This window comes from Pyrgilauda ruficollis, unplaced genomic scaffold (assembly GCF_017590135.1).
Source record: "Pyrgilauda ruficollis isolate IOZ18807 unplaced genomic scaffold, ASM1759013v1 scaffold21, whole genome shotgun sequence".
Lineage (NCBI taxonomy): Eukaryota > Metazoa > Chordata > Aves > Passeriformes > Passeridae > Pyrgilauda > Pyrgilauda ruficollis.
Window position 1 is genome coordinate 10628917 of NW_024520318.1, and position 25059 is coordinate 10653975.

Consider the following 25059-nt stretch of genomic DNA (forward strand, 5'->3'; position numbering starts at 1 on the left):
AGTGAGAGAGTGAAGAGCCCTCTCCCAAAGGAAAGCAAAAGCCCTAAGTAAGAAGCATGATTTAAAGTAGTTATTTCTGTCTGTCTAGATAGTTGTAACACATGCAATGCCTTGGTGCAAGACACCCCAAGCTATGTGGGTTTTCCTTCTATTTCCAAGAGATGATAAAAACATTCCTTGCTACTTTATAAGAATGACACCACAAACATTCTGCGTCCAAATTTAAGTGTAGTTTCACATATCTGAGGGGAGTTTAGCAGCCCCAGGTCAGGCACAAGCAGTTTGTCCCTGCTCCAGCTCACAACACCGGTGCTATGCTGCAAGCATGCAGGAATCCCACCCCAGAGAACAGAGAGATCTTTACAGCCTGAACCCCCTGGGAACACCAAACTGCAATTTCCAGATTAAAAACCACCACACAGGATAGCCCTGATTTCACCAACATGGGCAATAGCACACACTGCATGTCCTGGGCTCCGTGGGTTGCCCCATCTGGCACCACTCCTTGGGCTCCGTTCCCAAGGAGGCAATGGGCACTGGGATTATGGGAGACCTGCCTTAGCTCTGAGAAGATGGCTTGCAGAGTCCCAGCTATCCAGAGAAGGTGGGATGTGCCCCACAATCTGCATGGCAAGGATCCAGAACCAGAAAAGTGAAGGCAAAGCCACATCTCCAGCTAATGAGAGTGGCTGGTTCTGCCCCTGCTACTTGTGCTGCCCAACAGGCTTTCACATTCCAAGGGAGCTGTCAAAAGGCCAGGTGGAGAGAAAAATACTGTCACTAACAGTTCTGAGCTATAGGGCTGGAGGTCCAAGCATGTCAAAATGATTGACAGTGGTCTGATGGGACTGCACACAGCTGGAAGTTTGAGTTTTCTTGCTTCTGCCAAGGCAGAAGAAAATCCAGCATCCCAAGGTGGCTTCCAAAATAGTCTCTTTCCCTAATGCTCCCATCTCCATCTCCATGTGACTGGTGGGGAGAAGTGGCTGCGTGACACCACTCATGGCTCCAGACCCTGTGCAGGGACTCAGACCACAACTCCCACCAGCACTGCTCTGGCTCTCAGTGCAAGAGAGGAACTCATACTCCAGGTAAACACGGACTGCGGATTTAAACTCCATGTTTGCAAGCTGTGTTTTCTCAGCAGTTAAAAATAACCAAATATAAAGAAGTATCATGAAAGCTTTTCCAGGGACCTCACTTTCTAGCCAGTACTCAACTCTCAAAGTAGCATCCCTCACTTCTAATTAAAGTACTGCTTCATTGCCTTTAATAGCACTTTACCCCAGATCTGCACTTTCTCTTCTGCCTAAAGCACTAATTTCCATTACCTCAAGAGGTATCAAATTCCAAATTTTTGCTGCAGCTTCAGGTTTTCACGCTCAGGTTACAGACACCTCATTAGCCTCCCCACATCTGGTTCAGGCTACAAGGTGCTCGTTCTGTGACACGCCAGAATCAGTCAACACGACTGTCTGGTTACGTACAGGCTCCAAAATGTCTCATGTGTAAGAAAAAAAAAAAAAGAAAAAACGAAAAAAAAATTAAATTAAGCAGATGGCCCACAGAGCACTGAGATTTGCAATTTTCTTCCTGGAAAACTTCTGGTAACCCCAGTTCCAAAAATAATACTAGGAATAGCCCTCCGTGTGGGAAGGAAGAATTTTCTAAATACCTTTGATCTCTGTGTTCCAGAGAAGGGAACTGACACATTAATCAGAATATATTGCTGAATGGGGTTACTCTCTTACACCACAGGGCAAAACCAAAGTGGGTATTTAAACACTGGTGTCCAGCTCCTGAAATAAATTTACTGTGTTGGGATTTTTTTCTCCCTGGGATATTTTTTCAATTAACAAAGCAGGAACATATCAGTTCAACTCTTCCATAATCCCTACTATCATCTCTCCCCTAAGTCACTGCTCATCTCCTACTAAAATTTCTTTCTAACAGTTTTCACCCAGAATTTTATGCAGGCTTGTATGTGGCCTTTTTTATTATATAAGTATGATGAAAGTTTCCAAATATAATGAATTTATCCATGGCTACAAGCCTCATTTCACAGGTGTGCACGTGGTGAGAACTTTGGTGGTTACACTGAAGCGACGAATCCAGGTAGTCAACACTCCAGAATAACCTTGGAGCATCCCAAAACTGCAGGATAAATGTCACTCACACACACCTCCCCTTCCACCTAGGTTTCACTGCAATCCAGAATTCACAGGGAAAACTCTTTCCAGATGGGACCCCCAGCACACACCCTCCCCTCCATAACTTATCACCACTCACAGGGGTCCCCTAAGGAGGACACCCACACCTGTCCATCTCCTCCTCCACCTGAGCAGTGTGAAACGCCCTTGTCATCTAATTCCTCCTTTTGAGGAGGCTTCCTTGTTTTGGGAACGGCATCTTCCAGCTCCCACTGGCTCTTCTCCCCACCCTCCACCAGCAGCAGAGCCAAGTCCCTGGACACAGGAGTACAGTGCTGAGATCACGTCCCCTTCCCAAACTGCCTCTGTCTGCAGAGGCCACAAGCTGACAGCATTTGTTTGGATTCCATTCCTGGACAGGACCTTGCTTGAAGCATTTGATTTTCTCCACTTCTTCCACTTCCCTTCTGTAACATGAAGCAATACTTTTTCCCCTATAAAAAGTGAAATTTGGAGCATGCAACCTAAATTTCAAGGTATTTATAATTTTTGGTCTGTGCACGCTCAGCATACCCTGCCAAGCACTACTTGCTGCTGGGAAGACTGACAAAATGTGATCAGCCATAGACAAGTGAACTTTAAGTTCACTATAGGATGGAAAATGGAAAAAGGAAAAAATAAATGGTATCAAAGACTTGTCACTTTTGCAGTGGTATGGGATGATAACCCTGCTCTGTGACAGCTCATCACATACTGGTCTGCTATTGTCTATCATCAGTTTATGGCAAGGAAAAAGCCAGGAGGAAGGGAAGACAGGTTATCAGCTCTCTTTGGAGATAACAGAGGGAGGGAGAGGGGTGGAAAACAGATCTCCAGCTCTCCAAAGACAACACATTCTGTGTGGCTTTATCCATTGACATGATTGGAATAGACACACGTGTCGAGATGCTTACTGGTGCTTACATCATATAGGATGTGAAGGCATATAGGAAAGCAGAAAGTCTGCTACCCAGTTTGGAGAGCTGGGATTTGGCACAGCTGTCTGACCTACATTAACTTTCCATCCACTGGAGTACTACTTGGAGGAGATTCTTAACCACTGTTTTTGTATCCTGTGCTTCTAGTTCGTAAAACAAGTTAATTCACAAAGAATCTGAGTTACCTCAGAGGAAGAGAATTATGAGAGACTTCCTCTGTCTGGATCTGATAATTCATAATCCAGTGCAGGGGAATTTGCTTATAAGTAGAACACTAAGGAACTGTTGTCCTCACCAGTAGCTGCAGCTTCAGGAGCTATGGAGCTGCTGAGGAGCTGGCTCAGACCCCCTGCCATGACCTTATCCTGTTCACCAGCTCCCAGCAGGGCAGGATGATCCCTGAATGCCAGCTGCTTCCCAGCCATACCCTGCAGCTCTGCCCCTACCCTCCAGACCCCTCCTCATCAATCTGGCAGTGTTTTCCAGCCTGACAGGCAGCAGCACCCAGCATCTCCCACAGCTGCTGGCGTGGGGAGCACGTGTGGCCATTGCACTGCACACCATTACACAAGGGCTCAGCACCATGAACTCTCCTGCCCTGGGAACTGCAGAATCCCACTGAACAACAGGAAGTATTAAATCAGCATCTCCTCTGGAAAAACACTGCAAGAAACCACCCACGGGACTCTTCTGCTCTTGCTTTTTTGGCCCTGAAACCACCTTCCTCAGCAAATGAACCTTCTCTGACAGGAAACGCTGCCTTTGTCCATCCCATTGTCTCCAAAACATCTGCACACGCTGTCAGTGCTCTCGGGTGGGCAGCATCCCTCTGGCCTGTGCCAAGGAAGAGCCTCCCCCAGCAGGAAGGGCCCTTTCACAAGCACTCTTCCCTTTAACTCAGCCTTGGACCTACAAACACGAAGGCCACGCCTGCCCTGACAGTGATCTGATTTCTGCAGAAATGTAAGGGCTAGAATAACCTGAAGAATGTGGGCTGCTCTTGCAAACAGCCTATCTCACAGTAACATCAGTCCTGGCATTCCCACTGCGGGACGCCAACAGCAAGAAATGCCAAGTCTGTGCTTTGGGAAAGTGGAACTAAGTTAAACACACATCCAGCAGAGCTGGGGCAGGGACAGGAGGCAAGAGAAAATTACTCTGGAAGGTCTGGTCTAGGAGGGAGGACTGAAATCTAGAATCAAAAACACAGAGGGGAGCTGGAAACACACTTCAGATGCAGGCTGACATACAAAAAGAAAGGTGGTGAGGAGCCAGAGTACAGCCACTGGCTTAGTTTGTACCGTGTAAAAATGTTTATCTAGGTATCAGGAAGAAGAATACCCAACTTCAAGGTCATTTTCCTTTGGGAATTCAGGATTCTCCTCAGGAGGATTTTAAAAACACATATAATAATCTGGCATGTACCCATCTCAAGCAGATGGCTGGACTACAGAAGTTTCTAAAGTATCTCTCAATGCAGCATTCACACGAATCTGTGATCTCTGAGAATTAATTACAATTTCTGAAAGATCTTGAGCACTTTTAATTCAGAAAATTTGCCAGGCCGGATCATTTGCCCCAGTTCTTAATGAAGTACTGAAATTGCTAACAACCTTTTATATTGAAAACAAGCATCCTGTTTGTGCTCTGAACATGTTTTTCTGTCCTTCCTTGAGTGCCCAGTGCTGGCCACTTTTGGGGACCTTTATTGTAACTGGATACAGCTGCTCTCTCTGTCAGTTGCATAAAAACAAAAACTGAACGCAAATCTCCTCCTCCCCCAATACCATTAATCATGTATTTTCTAGTGCACACAAATGTTACTAAGAGTAACAACAACAATAACAAGAAGCCTGGGACAAATAGGTTTTCTCACTAGAAAATGCAAATGTAGTTTCTCACTGCACTGCATGTCCACAGTCTGTTATTGCAAAGGGAGCAGAATGGCAGGCAGTAGTTTGTGACACATCTGCTATTGGGCTCAAGTTTATCTGGGAGGGATCTTAATTGAGACAGAAAATTTGTAATTAAGATTGGAATCCCTAACAACCTTCCCAGCACCCAAACAGGAAATTCCAGGTAGGAAACTTTCTCATCCAGCTCTGCCTCTCCCTGACACCAGAAGTCAAAGGAGCCCTGTGCTGGCCAGGCACCTCTGATTTTGTGCTGCCCCTTGGCACCCAGCTGGACCCAATGGTATAGACATGGGAGAAGAGATGAAAAAGAGCTGCTGGACTGATATCATGGACATCCTTGAAAACAGAAAAGAAAATCAATGTGTAGAGCAAGATCAGTGTGTCAGGGCAGGCAGGCAGCCACCGGTGCACCACTGCCTCCATTCAGCCTTCTCCTCAGCTGGTACCTGCAGCTTCTGCCTGATCTACTGCTCCCACCCAGGGCACTCAGGAGCCTCTGATTGTGTCCTCCTGCTGGGAAACATGCCTCAACTCAACTGAAGCATCCATTGCTTGAGAAGCATCAACAAGTCACTTGATGAAATGTACATAAGCACTTGACACCTTTTAGGATAAAAATAGCCAAAGGAAACTGGGATTCATCCCAAAACACAGTAGAAAATCCACATCATTCATATGGTGATATACCTGTCTCATTCCCAGTCCTTCATCTCCTCAAGCAAGATAAATGGCAAAGGAAACAAACCAACACCCTCCAAACTTTCCTTCCCCAAGGATCTAGTTTCCATGAGACTAGTCTGCCTTGGCTGTGAACTGGAAAATAATAAACCAGAGCTCTGTTCTTTCTCAAGGGCCAAGATGAAGAAGCTGTGTACAAGCAGAAGAAAAAGCCCATGACTCTCTACATTTTCCAGGCTCTGCTCCAGGCTGGCTGCTTATCACTGGAGCTGTGAAAGAAGCACAGCAGCTCTCCTCCTGGAAACAGACTGGTCACATATCACAACACAGGCATCTTCCAGCATCTTCCCCATCTGCCTTCCTGAATCAGCACCACAGCCAATTCCCAGCCCAGCAAGGTCTCCCATCTCTAAGTGCCACAGGAGCCAGCACACAGCCCAAAACGTGACAGTCAGAAAGTGTCCTGAGTCCCCAGGAATGAAGCAGGAAGCCAATCATCTCTCCAAGAGCCAACACCAATGTTTGCCTTTGGAACTTCAACTCCTGCATGGAAAAGACATGAAAATCCAGGTCATTCCTCCGCTCTTTCCCTGAAGGATGAATCAAGTCCCTCAAATCTATTTTTAGCTGAAACCACAATGGGAGGTCTGCAAGGGTGGAAAAACCTGGGAAGTCTGAGATGCAACCTACATCATGTCTGGGCTGCATCTGCGTGACTCAGCAAGCTGTGAGGGGGCAAGATCAGCATCTGAGCTAAACAAGAGCCTCCCCTTCTCCTTGCAAAAACCGCAGTTGTGGCTCAGCCAGACTCTGAGCAAGCAGTGTATCTGGAGGTGAAATAAAAATGCTTTCCTTATCTAGCAGATTACAGCAAGGCTTTCTCAGCAAGGAGGGTGAAATGTCAGCTGTCTCAGAGAAGCAGCTCGAGCACCACAGCTTTTATGGTAAAATGGTTTCCTGCATATCAGCCAGAGAGGGACCCAGGGGCACTGCCAGCATCCACTCAAAGACAGGGCAAACTTCTGTCTTGGAAACATTAAGAAAAGACCAAGAGTGTGTCTCTGGATCTCAGCCATTCACGAGTGTGTATGCACCAAGAATTGTTTCCCCTCACTCCCCGCTTGTGGGTTTGGTTAGGTCTAACCAGAATTACAGGGTGGCTTTACTGATGAGCCTGACAGCATCTGGCATGGGAAGGACATGAATTGCAGGAGTCAATTCACAACAAGAGTTTAGAGCAAACATTCACAGCTTGCTAATGAAGAGATAATTCTTGTCCTCCTGCCAACACACAGAGCTCAGCCCCCCTTGTGGTGTGGTGAAGCCTCTTTCCTTCTGCAGTTACTTGCAATGAAAAATGTGCAGAGCAAACCCTCCCACCTGCACAGGAGTTTCAATAGCTACACCACTGAAATTAATTAACAAATTAAGAAAGGGATGGATTTCTGGAGAGGCTCATGCTCTCCAGAGCAGGGCAGACCGTGTTGGATCATTTCCCCGCCACCACCCATATGGCGTCCATTGCTTTTTTGGTTTCTTTTTCTTAACTACTTCTATGAAAGGCAACTTACTGGGCTCTTTTAGTCTTCTAAACTGAATAATTCTAACAAGACATGGTGTGATCTATGGCAAAGCACATGATCACACTTCTAGTGCCTTTATACCTTTTCATCTTACCACGGTGGTGAGTGCCTGATGCCCAGCAGATTCTGACCATGGGCTCAAACCAAGAGCAGGAACTCTCCTTCCTGCCTTCACCCTGCTGAACATGTACACTCTCAGTAATTTATTTACCACATCAGTGCAAGCACTGCAGGCTCTATGAGATGAAAGAACTCCAAAGGTTTGTGCACCTGTTACTGGCTCTGAGCGTCCCATCCTGTGGCACAGAGCAGAATCGCACACTGGCTCTGTGCAGATTACACAGGAAAAAAACATTAGTTAGAGGAGAAAAAAAAAAAAAAACCATAACCACCATGAAAGAGGAAAGCTGTTAGATGGGGGTTTTGTGCTTATTCACTCGGCTAAGGAAAACTTCTAGCCTTGGATCTCCCACAGCACAGCACAGCCAGAAGCAACAGCTTTTCTTTCTCAGGACTGAGAAGTCTTCTCATCTTCTTTCCTTGCTTCAACAACTTTGGATTGCATATGAGCAAATAACATCACTCATTTCTGCCTGATTGCTACCTTGCTGCTTAAGCAACAAATAATGTGATTAATGAAATTTAGAGGGAGAAAACAAAGGCTTTACTAAACACAAAACACCAGCTAAGCACTGTAAATTTTCTTAAATTCCCTAGAAATGAAAAGCAGCTGCCTGGCACCAATTCCCCCAGCAGCAGTAACTGCAGCATTTGGAGCAGCTCTGGGTGCTTCTGAAAATAGACATGATCTTGGGCCAAACAAAATAATCCTTTAATTTTATAGGTGTCTGAATATAAAAAAAGGCTGAAAATGAGAGTGTCTGGGGAGGCACATATAATGCATTGCCTGGTGTCTAAAAAGGTCTTTCCTTTTTCTCTCCAAGCATCAGCAAGTGGAACTTTACTTGATTTAAACTGGTACATGTGGGGTTCAAGTAAAAAACCTTTTCACTTGATGTTCAGTTTGCCATCAATTTCAGTTGTTTGGGCTTAGGCCACTCAAAGAAAAAAAAAGGCAAAAATTAAAATCTTTCCCAAATTCTAGCACCATTCTACAGCAAGGCAAGGTCCTCAGCAGCTCCATGCAGTGGCTGCTGGCAGAGGTTTGTCTCAATTTTTTAACAGGATATTTTAGCTTCCCTACATAGCAGTGGCATACACTGTGATTGTCTCCTTGCGTGAAACCAGATGAGATGAAAAATTGGCAAAAAAATACATTTTTTTATTCCTGGGTAACTCTTCTGATCTATGTTACCAATAGCAGGAGGAGTCAGGCTAGAAGCAACCTGGATGGGGCTTGATAGTGAATGTGGGAAGGGGATATTTGTGCTGAGGAGGATTTGTACCATTCTGGGGAGGGCTGAAGTTCCTCTGCCAGGAATACTGCCCCTAAGAAATCTCCTGACTGCTCACACCACAATGCCCTGCTAAACCAATGGTGAATCAATGACTCAATACACAAGGCTCTGGAACAAATTTTAGAGAGAAAGTAGAGAAAAGTCTCACCAGAGCACATCACGAAACTCTGGAGTTATTTAGGGCACAGAAAATACCAAGAATGGCCCATGAAACAGCAGCTGTTTGGGACTGGTCTGTTATAAGCTACTCAAAAAAAAGTACTGAATATCCTAATTATGTTGAAAATTATACATGTCACCTTCCATATTTAGTACAGAGTGGCACAGAGATAGCCAGGAGTCAGGACACATTCTTACTTCTTTAGCATGATGCCACCCATATGCAGATCCATATGCAGTCTTGGCCTTCTCCCCTGTTATTTAAACTACAATAAGCTGTGCTCTGTATTCAAGGAAAAAGGAGGGGGTGAGGGAATGAATCCAGACCTTTGTGGGGAAGGTTTCAGTGAAAAGGCTGGCTGCTTTTCTGTGGTTACTGAGGTAATGAGACTTCAACAGGGGCTTACACAATGTCAGAGTGGAAGAAATTCAAAGCATCTACGAGAAGGGTTTTAAGTTACTCAAAAGCCTCACTGATAGGATTTCAGAGCCAGCTACTCTGTTTGGACACCAACGTGCAAGTGAACACATCTTTCCAAACCACACGCAGCCAGGCTGTTCGTACTCCCAGTCTTGTCCCAGCCATTCATAAGCAGGAGTGTGAAGCAGCAGGGCAAATCAAATAAATGACTTCATTCCTCTGGAGATATGAGCAAATGAGAACAAAGAGAGCAGTTACAAATTCAGGGTGCCATATTTTTGGCAAGTTTTCTTCTACTGAGGAACTAGGAAAAATTTAAGGAACACAGCTGTTACACTCGTTCCTGAGGCTCCGCACTCATGAGTGCACATGAGTGTGTATGCACAAGCAAGCTCCCAGATCTCCCAAATTTACAAACCTCCCTGCCCAGCTCTGTGGAAGATATCACACAGCAGTTTAACACACTAACACTTGTGCAACTGGATACAAAGATGTGTGGGTAAAGCAGTGTTTGGGGTACTGCGTCCCATGCCAGGGAAGTGTATCCTTTTTGCTAAGGCAAAGGCCAAAAGCTCTTGGAAAGCCTCATTTTTTAGTAGAAAAGGTGTTTATGGACATGCTATGACACTCCCAGTTGCCAACCTGGGGCCCATCAAAACACCAATCATTGTGAATTTCCTTCTGCAGCAGTACATGTCTCTGTAGTTCAGAAGAGAAATGTGTCTATGCTTGCTGCTGAAGACCAAATGTCCTATTGTAAATATGAAGTCTTCTACTATGAACTAGGAGAAAAAGTAAAAACAAATTTTGTACATGTTTTGGCGATGTGAAAACCCAATGCACACTACCTGAGAATAACCCTGGTTAAACCTCTCTGCCTTCCTGGCCTGCAGGATGAGTGCCTCCTGAGGAAGGACCAAATCCCCCGTGGGATAGGACTGGCTCTTCCATACACCTGGCACACAGGCTTTAGGAAGTGAAAGCAGAGCTACGTGACCTTCAAAACCTTCAAAGGTGACAAGCTGAGAGACATGAACAGCAGCTGTTTGCTTTGTGCAGGGTACAGACCCTGTGAGGTATGACCACCAGCTCCCTCCTTCCCAGCCACAGTGAGCCTGCCTGGCTGCTTCAGCCCCAGCAGGAACTCTTGCTCCAGTTTTCTACAGGAGGAAGTTCAAATCCAACCTTTTGGCAAGTTCCTCCTTGCAAAACAAACTAACTCATCACTGCTTATCCTCCTCAAACAGGCAAGTGCCCCTCAATACAACAGCATCCCCACAACCTCCTCACAGCATCCCCACGACCTCCTCCTCCAGTCTGGCACAGGACTCTGCCAAACACATTTGATGCTCTCACTCCTTTCCCCAATTCCTTTGCCACTTCTTTTCCCTGCCCCACTTTTCTTCCTTACACTTCTCTTTCAGCTCTCCCAGGGGTGGAAGACAAAGCAAAATGTGCTCCAGAGCTGAAATTTCAGTTCACCTCGTGAATTTGAAATCAAGCAGAGTATCAGCTTTCCAAAACAAATCTCAGTGGATGTTGAAATAATTATTTTTCCAGCAATGATTTTTTTTTTGTTTGTTTAAAGCAAAGCAATATGAAAAATAGATAAAAACTTTCTGGAAAGGGAGAATCCCTCTCAGCAACTCTCCTCAAGCAGTGCAGCTGAGACAGCATGAGCTGTCAGCCCTGCTCAGCCCTGTGGCTGATGGGTTTGACTCTCCTTGCAGTAGCTCATGCTGATTGTAGGGGTCTTGCTGGTGAGGTTCACCAGAAAGAAGTAGGGATATGTGTGGAAAAGATTCACAAGGTAATTTATGGTAAGGTATAGAATGGGATTTATGGCATTTGGCCATAAATGGCCCATTGGGCCATAAAGTGTTGTGACAGAGGGACGGGATTTGGTTTAGGACATTTAGGACACTTCACCCTTCATCCTCAGCCAGATGAGTCCTGTGAAATGAAAGCTGCTGTCCCTGGACAAGGCAGCTGGCTTTCCACATTCAGTCCAGGTCCCAACCAGAAAATGTTTGTAACTCAGGAACCACTCCAAAGAAAACTCGAGTCACGTTTTTTACAATGATCTTATCACGCTTTGAAGGCCTAAAACAAGGACAACCATTATTCTGCAGCCTGATGATGATTTTGGACTCCCACTCATCTGAAATGCTCCATTTTCCCCAGTCTCAGGGATATTATCAGGTTCTGAGGGCCCTTTTAACAGCAGCAGCAGCTCAAGGAGAAACATCTGGAATAAACATACCAAAGGTACTGAAGTCAATAAGAGCTCTGCAAAGGTAGTAAGGAACACCTGACTGCAAATGTCTGCTGTATGGAACACAGACATTGCTCTGCTGCCTGTGGAGCAGCTTTAACAAAGGGATGGAGCTGACCTGCCCTGGACCTGCATGGCTGACATCCACATCTCCTCTTTCACACGCAGGGCAGTTGTGACAGTGAATTGCCACAGCTGCAGGACTGCTCTCCTCTGAGGGACAGTTAGCTCGTGCCCTGCTAACAAGCCAGGCAGCACTACTGACTCTGAGCAAACTGCTCCATAATTGGCCTTTTGCAGAACAGGACATCTTTAATTAATCTGCTACTGTTTATGTGTGCTGTTCCTGCTGGAACTCGCTCATGGAGCACGGACACCACGCAGCGCATCCGACATTCCCCAAACATGTGCTGTCAGCCATGTCTCACAGCGCCGAGTGCCTGGTGTGTAATTACTGCACATCAAACCCATCCCACAGATGGGCAAATCAGGGCTGGGAGCGCTGGGCTGGAGCAAACCCAGCCATTGCTGTCCTGCCTCCTGGACTGTTCTGGTGTCTGGGTCACACGCTCCCAAATAAAACCCAGTTGGGACAATCAGGGCGGTTATTGAGCCTGAGATCTGCCAGATCTCATCTGAGCTCTGTGCAGAACAAAAACCCAACAGGCTGCATCCAACACACACACTCCAGTGCACAATGCAGCTGTGCCTTAGTAAGTCATCAGGCATCAGCCTGAGTCATCAGAACAGATGTGAGTCCACAGCAAGTACAGCTTGCACCACTTCAGCTCTTTTTCTTTCTGAATAAGCTGTGTCACACTCCCTTCCATTTATCCTAGCAACCTCCATCTCAGTGCTTTCAGATTAAAGGACAGACACACCATTAGACATTTTACACAACTTTACTGCTAATATCAGCAGGTCTTAAATCCAGACACCTGTGAGGACTCTGCTAAATCCATCACCAACTTACAGTGCAGTCCATCAATCAGAGCAGTTGTCCTCAGCATGGACCAAGATCAAAGTGTGCAGCTCAGAAGGCTTCAAACCCTGCTATTTTCAGCAGCCTTTGGTACATATCTCTGTCTGAAATTCCCTAGCACTGACATCCTTCTGTTGTCACCCGTCACTGGCTGGACAAAGTCTCTGACTGCACTCAGCAGCACCCTGGATCTGAAACAAGAGATAGCTGAGTGCTGCTTTTTGGCTTATAATGCTAAGCAAAAGCAGATCTAGTTTTCCGTGCCCCGGACTGCTGAAGCACTAAGTGTAGATAAGAGCAGAGGTCCAAGCTTGCTGGCACATAAAAGGGATAATACAGCACAGCCAAAATTCTACTGCAGTTTTGCAACAGGGGAATCTATGAGGATAACCTCCAAAATGCCTGATGATCCTCCTGACACAGAGGAAACACTATGAAAAGAAAAGCAGATTCTCAAAAAGCAGATTCTCCCTTCCTTGTCTTCCTACAATGTTTACCTTTCCAGCCCTAGGACTCAAGAGCAAACAGCAAAATTAAAACAGTTGAATTCTCAGCTGTCTGGGCTTAGCTCTCCTCCCTCAATAGCAGTGAATAACTTCCAAAGCTGCCATTAAGTGGCTTAAATAGGATGGACTGTAAAGTGGTTGATATAATGCACTATTGACCCAGCTGTGCCATTGGCCAACTGGCACTTAAAAGCACTGATAGCAACAGCAGCACTCCCTTGGCACAGTAATCCTGATCACTTCCCAAACACAGGTTTCCAGGCTTGAGTACATTCTGAGCCCAATGAAATATTCCCTCACTCAGGGGCTAAGCACTGCTGGCTCTTGTACCTGAGCACTCCCTCCCATCTCAGGCAGGCAAACACCAGGAGGGTTTTGCTGTCCATCTCCCCAGCTCCATGCACATCTGAGCATGCAAGAGCTCAGCTGGCAATCCCATTTAGCAGGACTTTGTTATTCAGCACAGGTTGGCTGCAGTGCCAAAGCAACCCCAAAGAGCAGCACAGAAGATCCCAAAGGACCTGGAGCCCTTTCTGAGCAGGGCTCCACCACTTAGCTGAGCTGTAACATCCACCATGTAAAACAGCAGCAGAGGGACAGGAATGTAAACAATAAGCCTGAAACATGCAAACCTTCACTATCTAATACTTCTCAAAAACACCATGAAGGACACTATGGTTTCTACACTGTGCTTTTCAAGATAGCTGAGTGTACTCATTGCTGGCAACTCAGTGACAGCTTTAAGTGCTGTAACTTTCAAAGAGAAAGTCCAGATGAATGGTTATTCAGGTCTCTCTACCTAGTTTGGCTTGATTCAAAAAGGATTAGAAGCTAAAAATGGTTTATTTATGAGTCTGTCATCTAGCCAGATTTCACAGAAAGGATCCAAAAATACATTTGGAAAACAGAAGCACAGTGATTAAAGAAACAGTGATTTGGAGTTAAAAACGCCACCGTGGGAAGCCTTATGCTACAGTGCAAAAGTCATTTTCTAGGGACTGTTTTGTTGAACAACCCAAACAGTTATCAGGTTGGAATGAGTCTCCCAAGATGGGAAAATCTCTTTTGTTAAATCTCAGATCTGAGTTTGGCAACATTCAAAGAATCATAGCCTACTCCAACTCCCAGAGCTTCAGCTATCACATGGATGAGTCCAGCTGCCAAAACTGAAACTGTCCTGCACATCCCAGGCCATCAGGGAGCTACAAGCCTTGGCCTCTGCAAAGCAGGGCCTTGCAGAGCTGCCTCCTCTCACGGTGCTTGCACAACCAGGCACTGATGTCCCATGTTGTGCTTTTGCTACACCCAAGTCCCTGAGGCTACAGGAATGAGACCTGAACCCAGCATTAAAGCACGGAGTGTGCACAGGATCTGCCCCTTTAGAGGGCAGTGAGGCTGGGCAAGGAGTGCTCAGGGTACAGTGAGAAAGGCTCTGCCAATCTGGGTGGTGGAGAGCAAACTCCAGCAGCAGGAGGGGCGGCTGGGAGAGCACACAAAGGTCATGCTGATGGCAGACAGGGGTGCAACAGCTTCAGCTCCCCCATGCCGGCAAAAGTGCTGCATGAAGCCAGTCTGAGACCAGCTTCAGCTGGAACTCAGCTGGAAACTACAGCCCAGACACGGACATTACCTGGGGAAACAGCTCTGGGAGAGCCTGAGGATGTCCTCTGCACCCTCACACACACAGCCCGTGCCTGCAGTGAGCTACCACAGTCCTGCAGCCCAGCCTAGGCTGCACAGAAGGGACGTGCAGTTGACAGCTGAGTGGACAAGCTGCTTCCTCAAGTGGCACATGGCTGTTTTATTTGGTACTTGCCTGCCTTGTAGCAGGATCCAAGCTGAAACCAAGTTTTACAGAGCAGCACTCCAGTGAGCCAAGGTAGCTGGCTGCAGGAGTCTGTGTCTGACCCTGGAGTGACAGCTCCAGAGGAGCAGCAGAGCCATCAGGGTACCAGGTTATGGTTTATGTTAAAGAAAATGAAGTAGGGCTGCCAAGCAAGGAACAACCATCTGCCAAAAGACATTTAAAAGATATTTAAAAGATCTTAAAAAGATATTTAAAGCAAAGGGAACAGTGGTGACCAGCTTCCCCAGCAGCCCACAATGGGATCTGCAGTTAGAGCAGCACCCTGCAGTGCCTACACAGTGTGCTGAGTGCACCAGGCTAATTAAGAGCACAAGAGGCACCAGCACCACTCACTCAGCAAACCCTGCCCCAAGCACCTGCTCGCAGCAGCACAGATCAGGATCTGCATCACCAGGCAATAAAAGCCTCTCCCAAAGCAGCCTGGTTCCCTGTACAGAACCAGCCTTTCCTGACCCACCTCTGGAGCTCAGTGCACCTCACAACTCTTGGTTAACAGCCTGCAAACACAACCCCAGGATCTGTGCTGCCCACAGGTAAGAAAACTCCTGTCCATTCTCAGCCCCTGCAACAGAGAGACCAGCAGCTCCATAAACAGGAAAAGTGCGGGTAAAACACAACATTTTCCTCTCTTTCACTAAAATATTTCACTAAAATCTTCCCTTCAGACTATTCCAATGAAACTTTGCAGTTTCTCATCTGCTTCCAAAGACACAGAGTAACTCAGGTCACAGATGCCCCAGAATATATATAAACCTTAGAACAGGCAGTGCCTTGGCAAAAACCACTTTAAAAGCAGCTTTCTAAGCAAGGGAACCAACAGACTGTGCTTCAGTCCCTGGGCAGTCACAGCAACACCTTCAGCAAATATTCTGAAGGATATTTTCCAAGCTCTTTCTGTACCCCACTGATCTTTCCTGGGAAGGAATATGGCTGGCTCCATCTTCAAAAGAAGCTGCACTCGTAGCCCTGGGCAATGAACTTCAGCACATCTCCCCACGGCACCCTTGGGAGTCCAGCCCTGACCTCAGAGAGCTGTGGGTGGAGGCAGTGCCCTACTTGCAATACTCTGGGGTGGGATTTACCCACCCTTTTTTTCAGGCAGAAGGCTCTGCAGATTCATGTGCTCCCACTTCTAACTTTGACAGGACACAGCACAGTCTCAGGCTCATCTTTCTGCAGGGATATGATGTGAGATCAAGGTCACCATTGCAGCTGCTTTGGAAAACCCGTGGTGAAAAGCAGCATGTTGATGTCTAACAAGCATTTTTGTGATGTTTCTGATTAGTTCAGGTACACCAGGTACATTCTGGTGGTGCAGACAGTCAATTTCTGACAATGTCCCTTAATTTTCCTCTCCTTCACAAATTTTCTGTGCCCTCCCAGGTGTTCCCATGACCCTCAATAAAACCTTTAGTGCTGCAAAGACAGAATTTTCTCCTGCCCGTGGCTAACCCACATCTAAAACCTGCTGACTGCTCTGCATCCCTGGTGCTGGTGACATCCTTCTGAGCCGCCTGTCTGCAAACTCTGCCTGACCTGAGGAACAGCATTAGGGCAGGGAGCAGGGGACAGTGGCCACTGCCACCAGGCCACCTCTCAATGGCTGCGAGGAGACACATTCCCTGTCACAACGGCACGGTCAGCGTGCTGTCCCACACCCTATCTGCTGCCCATCCCAGCAGGAGCACAGACTCAGCCTTTCATCCAATCCTGAAAGAACGTGTTTTTCTCCTCTTTTTTTTTTTTCTTTTTTTTTTTTTTTTCCTTAAGTGAACAAGAAGCTACAAGTGAATATTTGGCCTTCACAACTTATGGGCTGCAGCCAAACCCAGCCATATGTTCCAGCTAATACATGTGGGCTTTGCTTCTCATCCAAGAAAGAAAAAAAGGACATTTATGAGTTGGGATTCAGCAGGATCATGTGGGAAGGAAGGGGTGGGGAAGTGATGCTATTTTTGTTGCTGTAATTATTTGGTGGCCAAATCCCTGACCCTTGACGTCAGCCCTGGAGGGTCTGTTTAACTGACCAGTTGTCATGGAAAGGAGAAGGACTGGTTGGGAGGTACAGGCTGATGAGGAACAGCTCTTTGCTGCCTGAACCCACCCACAGGCAGACCCCCTGCCTTCATTAGTCATCACCAGCTCACGGCCAAGAAATAAAAATGTCAATACCTTATTGCTGATACACTGCCTGGAAACAAAAGCACGCAGGGAAGTTCGTGCCCTCCTTCCTGCCATCCCTTACTGCTGAAACACACTGGCCAAGTCCTGATCTCAGCTTCCCCAGTGCTACAGCAGAGAAACTCCACGGCCCTCAGCTGGGTCACTCCAGGTTCACACTGATTTATCCAAACTCAGCCTGGCCTCAGTCCAGACTACACACATGGAAATATGCCCTGTGCAGAGCACAGGGGTTCCTACTCCTTGGGAACAAACCCAATCACAATGACTAATTCATACCACCTCCAAAGGAAAAAACTAAGATAAATAACCCCTCAATTCCTTGCTCCAGACGCCCAACAGTGCTTTGAGCCCAGAATCCTGCTAGCAAGGCTCCAGCACTGCTCAGGAGGTTGGCAGTAAAGCAACAGCTACTGACAGGATGGTTTCTCACCACTGCCAGTGCCATCCACGATGAAATCACCAGTTGTACAAGAAACTGGAATAATCCTTGCTGAAACCTCAGCCACAACTAGAGAATACTGGGCACAAGTTTGCTTAGCAGGGCTAAGTTGCGCTGCTCATTCACATGCAGTTCATCATCAGCTGCCGTTTGTTATTCCTGTGGCCAAGGACAACAAAAGGGCTCTGCAGAAGCCAGAGCAGAGCTCTCAGACGTATGGATGAGATTTAACAGGCAGCTCAAAAAGCCACTTAACAAATCCCAGCACACCAAGGCGCATGGACAGGGCAGGTCAGCAGCAAGGCTCTGCCAAGGAGCAGCCAGCAGCGGGAAGTGCAATAACCACGAGACACTAAGGAGATGCAAGAGCAGGGAAGGGGCAGGTTCCTGGGTCCCATCCCAGCAGTAGGAGCCTGGGCTCTCCTGCACTGCTGGTGCCCAGTTTTGTTCCACTTGGGATATTAACCTGCACTGGGAAGCCTTTAGATCAAGGTCTCAAAAAATCCACTCAAACCATGTGAGTCACACCTGCCTCATCCATCATCCAAGCCATGTCACCAGAGATTGCCAAGAAATAAGAAGGAATTCAGGGTTACCTTGTTGTTGCCAAAAGACTGCAAAATATTGCAGGCTGGGACCCACTGCACTGGGTCTATAATTACGATGTGTTTCTACATTATTCTATATAGTATATTTTGAAGCCCTGGCAGAACTGCATAGCCATGAAGGGAGAAAGAAGAATTTGGCACGACAAAAAGAGCAGCCCTGGCTATCAAATGGATGATTACTAGGCTGTATGAAATGAGCTTAGTGAGTCTAAGACCAGTAGGTGTTTACTGGTTGTGTCCTGATTTGCTGGGCAGTGCTGTGCTAATTTACTCCCAGTTGAAATGATGTGGCAAACTGCAAACACCTTAGTTTTGCTTTTGGATTTGCTCTATTAAAAAAAAAAAAAATCAAACCCAAACACTCAAAACCAAAAGAAACCAGCAGAAAATCACTACAACCAGCTAGTCTAATGTTTAGTATATCACAAGCCCATAGTCAAGTCCAGAAAGTCGAGACTGAGACTCCTGTGAAGACACTGAGACACCTTTATGACAAAGATGTACCTAGTCTGCATTTGCTGGCAGCAGATTGAACCACTGGGTCACCTCTTTCCCTCTCTGACAATACTTTCAACTCTAAACATTTTAGAAGCATTTCATTTAAAATAGTCAGTAAGAACAGGAGCAGGGGCAGTTGGGGCAGTGTCCTGGGCTTAGGGCAGGACTAAATATCCTGGACACTGACCCAACCATCAAGACTCAAAGTTTTCCATCCCCATAAACTGAGTTTATTTTTGTCCTAAATAATTTTAACTTTCTGAGCACTAACATTTACCCTCTGCTGAGGAGTAGGAATGCTTTCTCAGAAAATCTAAATAAAGAGACGTTCCAAGAGATTAAGTCTCAGATCTGTTTATTTATCCAGTATCTGAGTAATACCAATTCTCAAGATGGAAGATAAATAAACACCACTAATAGTAAAAATCCAAATAGTAATGATTATCTGACAGTTTTACTATAGGTCTTCATCTGAGATGTCACATAAATCCTGCAAAAACAAGATCAACTGCACAGGCAGACCTTGCAGGACAGGCAGTGCCTGTGGTGAGAAACAGCTGCTCCCCCAAAGACTTTAAAGTAAGAAGTTTTACACATTATTCTGTGTCACTGCCCTCGAGATGCTGCATGTGAAACCACATTTCCCCAAAGGCTGTGGCTCACCCCAGGACAGGACCCCATTACCTGCTTAGGTCCATGCAGCATTGCGGCACGAAGGAAAACTGAGCAAAATGTTCATGGAAAACAGCAGTCCTTGAGTGAAACAAACCAAATTCCCTAAGCAACTACATTGGTGTGAATCCAGAATTACTCCATAACCTCTAGGTAGGTGAGCCACGTATCTTGTCACAGAGACAGAAGTCTCTGGCCCTGTGAAACACACAGAGGTGGGCAGCGAGTAGTTACTCGAGGTGGAAAGGATTTGGTTGAAGTGTTTCAACAACCACCATCCCAAGGGTTGGTACAGGCACTCAGACACCCAAATGTGGCTCGTGGAGAGATCACATAAGCTCTGACAGAGGACAGAACAACCAGACTGCAGAGGTTAAAGGCCGAGGTTTACATACACAGCTCTCCTCCCTTGGGTCTGGATTGTCATAAATACGGAGTTTTCAAAAGCAGAACTGGAATCAGGCAATAATCTGTATCACAAGCGTTTCTGAAGTCTGGCCTCCCACTTGTCTCTTTTGTTTCTCTCCTGTGGTCTTTTATCAAGTGATCATTGTGCCTGCTGCATTTCAGACATCTTGGTGGCGTGGGTGGGCAGGACAGCCCAGTGTGACCCAAGGACACGTTCCCAGCAGTGCCCCCAGCACTGCCCCATCTGCTGCACTGTGGAAAACCCAGCATTGAAGATAAAAGTGGAGATACTCCCCAAACAAGACCTTGTTTAAAAAAAAAAGAAACAGCTTTAAAGAATAAATAAACAGTCTCTCTTACAACACAGAAAACCTAAACATTATTGTTTTTATGCTTGCAACACATGAAGTCATGATGATAACAGAATTGAAGAACATCTCAGACATGGCAAGGGGGAGCTCAAGCCAAAGACAGGATAAGCCAGACACAGTCAGGCTCTTGCCCCTTTTGCTCCACCTAGAATCTGGCATTACTAAGAGAGAAGCAATGTCCAACATGCTAGGGACTTGTTTTATTTATTGTTTTATTTATTGTTTTAAACCCAAGCACAGGCTAAAAGGCTTTTTCTCATCTAAATCCTGGTGGTTACAGACTATGTACGTACAATTCCTGCCATGCTTCACTGATGTGCAATGGGGCATTCAGGCAAGCAAGGAGACAGGACCACTGCAACTCAGTATTTACAAACTGGGAGGAAGTGCTCAGCAACAGCACAATATCCACAAAAAATTAAAACAGGCTACAGCCATCAACCCAGCAAGCAGGCCAGGGAATGCTGTGGCTGGTAACAGGATGAGACAAGGGAAAGAGACCTCAAGGGGAGGGTCAGTAAGTAGAAGAGAAACAAGATTTGGTTTTGCAATTGACACAGTGATCAACTTTTCCAGGTTAGTCATTGGTTTTGGACCAAGCTGACTTGTAGAAGTTAGACTGGGGACTGGGAGTAATGCTCTGTCACAGGGTTCATGGCAGACCATCCAGGGCAAGCTCCAACACGGCTCCTGAGTCAGCAGCTCGCAGCAGCAAACACTGTCACAGTGTACATTGTGTGCATTTCCTCCTCCACTCACTCTCAGAACTGTTAAAACTCCAAAATGCAGGGTTAGGAACATCGTGGCCTGCAGGCCAGGTTTTTACAGAAACAAGATGACTACAAAGCAGCAAAGCAAGGAGGACATGACTAATAAAATATTTAAGAGGGCAAAGTGATCCTACCACACCCACCTGCCAAGGCCAGAGGTTATTTCTTTTGACACAGACCAAGAAGCCAGCGTAGAGCTGAGACTCACCAGCATTTGGCAAACTGTCCAGCCCATGGGACATGACAGCAAAAACCCACTGAAGAACCTTCTCACTGCGGGCTGGAGAGCACACTACATGCATCACATGTTTTCACCTCCTTTTCTGTTTCCACACCTTCTCAAACCCACTCCACCTAACTGCCTCCACCAGATGCACCCACTGTATTTCCAAATTACCTGAAAACACCAGCTATCCTAGGAAGAGAGTCTCCCTACTTAATACATATTGAGAACCCACAAAGTAGTCTTGCAAACACATTTGGACTTGGGCTGCTTGTTCAGTGCAACCTGTCTGCAGTCTGTAGAGTCTGCAGTCAACTTCAGGAGCCTGACCCCGAGCCCAAAGCTGACAGAAACCCTTAGCTGAATGCACAAGCTGTCCCATTCCTGCAGTGCTCCACAGCCGCCCCTCACAACATGCCAGCCACCAGAAACACTCAGATCATGTCTGTGAAATAGAAAACTGGTCTTCAGAAGACCACTGTTTCTGTTTCAGAAAAGTATGGATAAATTAGGAAATAATTGATAGGATGATGGGGATGACCACATCAAAGGCTGAGAGAACATGTTTTTGTAGAGGGATAGCACTGGTATTTCACCTGCACACATCATCACCTCCCTGCCCCCTTACAGTGCTCTATGCAGGAGTATCTTCTGCATCTGCTCAGAAGCAGGAGCAATGCAGCCCAGTGCAGCTGCTGCTACCATCCAGTTTAAAAAGTCCCAAAAAAGCAAAAAAAAAAGGAGCAAAAAAAGTCCAAAACTTCCAATTCTAGCACCAGTTTTCCAGCAATTCACTGCAGAGTCTCATTCACATCATCACCACTGGGCCAGGCTGTTCAGGTGCCTGCTCTGCAGACAGACCAGAGGCAGTGGGAGACCCCAACCTGTTCCCAGGGCACCAAAAGCAGTGGGGAGCCCTGCCTGCTCCCAGGGCATCTCCCAAAACAGCAGAGGCATACACAGTGCTGGCCAACGTTTGGCTGTGCATCTGTCCAGCAGGACTGAAAGCCTTTGCTTTTCCTACCCCACAGGAGTGTTGCAAGGATTGGTTCATGTATATTCAGCACCGTTTTTCAAAGCGCTGCACAAGAGCCAAACCCTTCCATTTTTTTCATCTGTTCCTTGCTCTGTCACTCCCTCCTGACGGGATGTGTTTCTCCCCTCCTGAGAAACAAACAAGCACGAGGTCAGCAGGAGTGGGAGGTGGGAAGCGCATTCCAGGCTGCTCCTCTTCTCTCAAACCACAAATGGCACCAAACCCTGCCATCCTCCCAGGGCTCTGTACTAGTGCTCAGCATCCAGGCCTCGTGATGCAGCCCAGGGAGGAGCTGGACAGGGTACACAGCAGGGTGTTTAACCTCATCTCATTTCCTCTTTGGGTTCAAGAAGCAAAACACGAGGGTGAAGTGGCCACCCCCAGGTCTGTGCAAGGCTGGGGGGCTCTGCACAAGCCCCACTTTGAAGCTCCCCTTTTCAGACAAAATGCTGAGCAGATGCTGTAGCCAAAGTCAACCCAGAGGATGTGGAGCTGATCATCCCAACCCCCAGGGAACATGCCAAAGCCTTGGCACTCAGCCTTGGCATGAGGGGATGGTTCACATCCAAGTGTACGACAGCAGACCTCGTGTTTGGTGCAAGTGCAGGCAAATCCCATGCAGAGTGTTTTCTCCTGTGCACAGACTTGTTGAGCCAGAGCAAAAGGGCAATCCTGGGAGCAGAGCTCAGGTACAGGCAGCAGCCAGGTGAGGACGTGGACAAATCACTGCAGGGTGCTGTGAGGGACCAGGCTGGTCAGACTGCTGCTTACAAAACCCAAGAGAATCAGAAAGGGCTAAAGAAAAAGGTATTAAAAACATGAACAAGTCTAATCAGAGAGTAGCTTCCCTTGGTTCCAATGCCCGACACCTGGATAGCCATGCAGATCACAAGAACATCCACTACTCCATCTGAGAGCACTGAAATCAGTGTTAGCATGAACATAAAATCCCAGATGTTGCAAAAGCAAATTAAGATGAGTCACACATAAAATAAATTTTTAAAGGGCTGTTTTCAACACATTGCTTTGATAAGCTTAGAATGCCATTTTAAATGAGGAAAATAGCCTCAGTCTCAGTAGAAGCATACATGCAAGAACAGCCCAGACCCCAAAATTTTCTGGTGTTTTATATATCAATTTTACTGAAGTGGAAGTCAAAAACCCTGCTATTTAATTTAGAAGAAAGTTCTTCAGTAAGATTGACATCAGTGAGTCTGAAAAAGGCTTTGAAATTAGAATAAGAAATCAATTTTTTAGCATGACAAATTTTGTGTCACTTCCCACAGATGCTGACACTACATAGAATATCTTTTACAGTAAGGACCGTCAGCTGCACTGGCACTGCACACAAGCCAAATTATGGTTCCAGTTCACCGCCAGGATTTTTCTCAGGAACTCTATACATCACATGGCCACTAGAGTTTAAGCCAATGCAGTTCTAGTCCCTGACTTGTAAAACTGACATTAAGGCAATGACAGAAAAGGAAGCATAGAAAATGCAATGTAGCTATGATGTTCCACTAGGTTTCAGAGTGCTGACGGTTTGCCTCCTTGATGTGTTGCTGCGTAAACACTGCACCACAGGCACCAGCACTGCCTAGGAATGATGTTTGCTTGTCCACCTAGAAATGATTTCAGCAGAACCACCCTCCCTGTGCACCACTACGCAGGTCTTCACCTATTAAGTTGCCTATAGCAACTAAAAGGTTATGAATGCGATCAAATAAAGCAGAAATCCACAGGGAGATGTTCCAGAAATGCTTCAAACATTCCGCTTGGCATGAAACAAAATTCCCAGAGTTTTTGTCCTTACTAGTCATGAACAGGAAGAATTACTACAGGTAGCTGGCCTGACAGAGCACAAGTCTTGAATGAATAAGAAAAATACCATTATCATGGTGTGGGTTGGTGGGAGGGGGTTGGGGGTTTTTCCCTCTGGGTTTTTTTCTTATTTTTGGCAAGGAAGTTCAAAGAATAACGCCATCTTATAAGGCAGAAGTTACTGGGATAAGAGGATGATACTCAGGAGGTCAGCGGCTGCTAAACAGTGACTGCACACTGTTACTTTGCAGAAATACTGCGCAGTATTTCACATCACATCAGGACAATGACCATCAGGTCCCTGGAACACAGGTTATGTACCTTCCAGCTTCACCTACAGTCCCAGCTCCTGAGACATGGAATCAGTTCAGCTTGTCTGAAAGAGAAATTCCTCGGGCAGAGGGCATTGAGGGGGGTTACTGAGGGATTTCTGGGGGGTTTTCTCTGCAAACTTAAGGCAGACAATTTTCAGAATTATACTGTGTTACATTATAACAAAAATACCCTTTCCCCAAAGCAAACAGAAAAACCATCCAAAACAAGACAGGAAAAGCACAGGTGAACCAAAGCTGGAGGAGAATCTACGTTGTCATCCAGGATTCTCTGTCTCAGGAACTGGCCATGAGCACTGACCGCACACACCAGAGAGAACGTCGTGGGGGACCACACCTGTACGGCTCGGGAGAGATGGCAGAGCGGGCACACTTGGGATGCTCGGAAGTATGGAAGCGCGGGTAACCCTTTGGAGAGGGCGCTTAGGAGGGCCGGGCGGTGCCTACCTGGATGTAGGCGCGCTGCAGGTAGCTGTAGGGCACCCTGCGCTGGAAGTCGGCGCGCACCTCCTCGGCGGCGCGGTGCCGGGACACGGCCCCCAGGCGCGGCTCCTCGCAGCGCCGCACGCAGTCTGCGCGCCGCAGCACCGAGCCGAAGAACGCCAGGTCCCCGCCGGCGCCCGGGCCCGGCTCGGCCAGCCGCACCTGCGCNCGGCGGCGGCGCGGTGCCGGGACAGGGCCCCCAGGCGCGGCTCCTCGCAGCGCGGCACGCAGTCTGCGCGCCGCAGCACCGAGCCGAAGAACGCCAGGTCCCCGCCGGCGCCC

General features: G+C 46.9%; 1 protein-coding gene across 1 annotated transcript in view; it reads right to left on the reverse strand.

Annotated features, from left to right (window-relative positions):
- The window catches only part of P3H2 (prolyl 3-hydroxylase 2), a 64572-nt gene extending 39620 nt beyond the window's left edge, over window positions 1-24952 (reverse strand). The window contains exon 1 of the mRNA XM_041468009.1: window positions 24742-24952. The gene's annotated coding sequence lies outside the window, so the exon portion shown is untranslated. The remainder of the gene's footprint in view (window positions 1-24741) is intronic.
- Window positions 24953-25059: the final 107 nt, after the last annotated feature.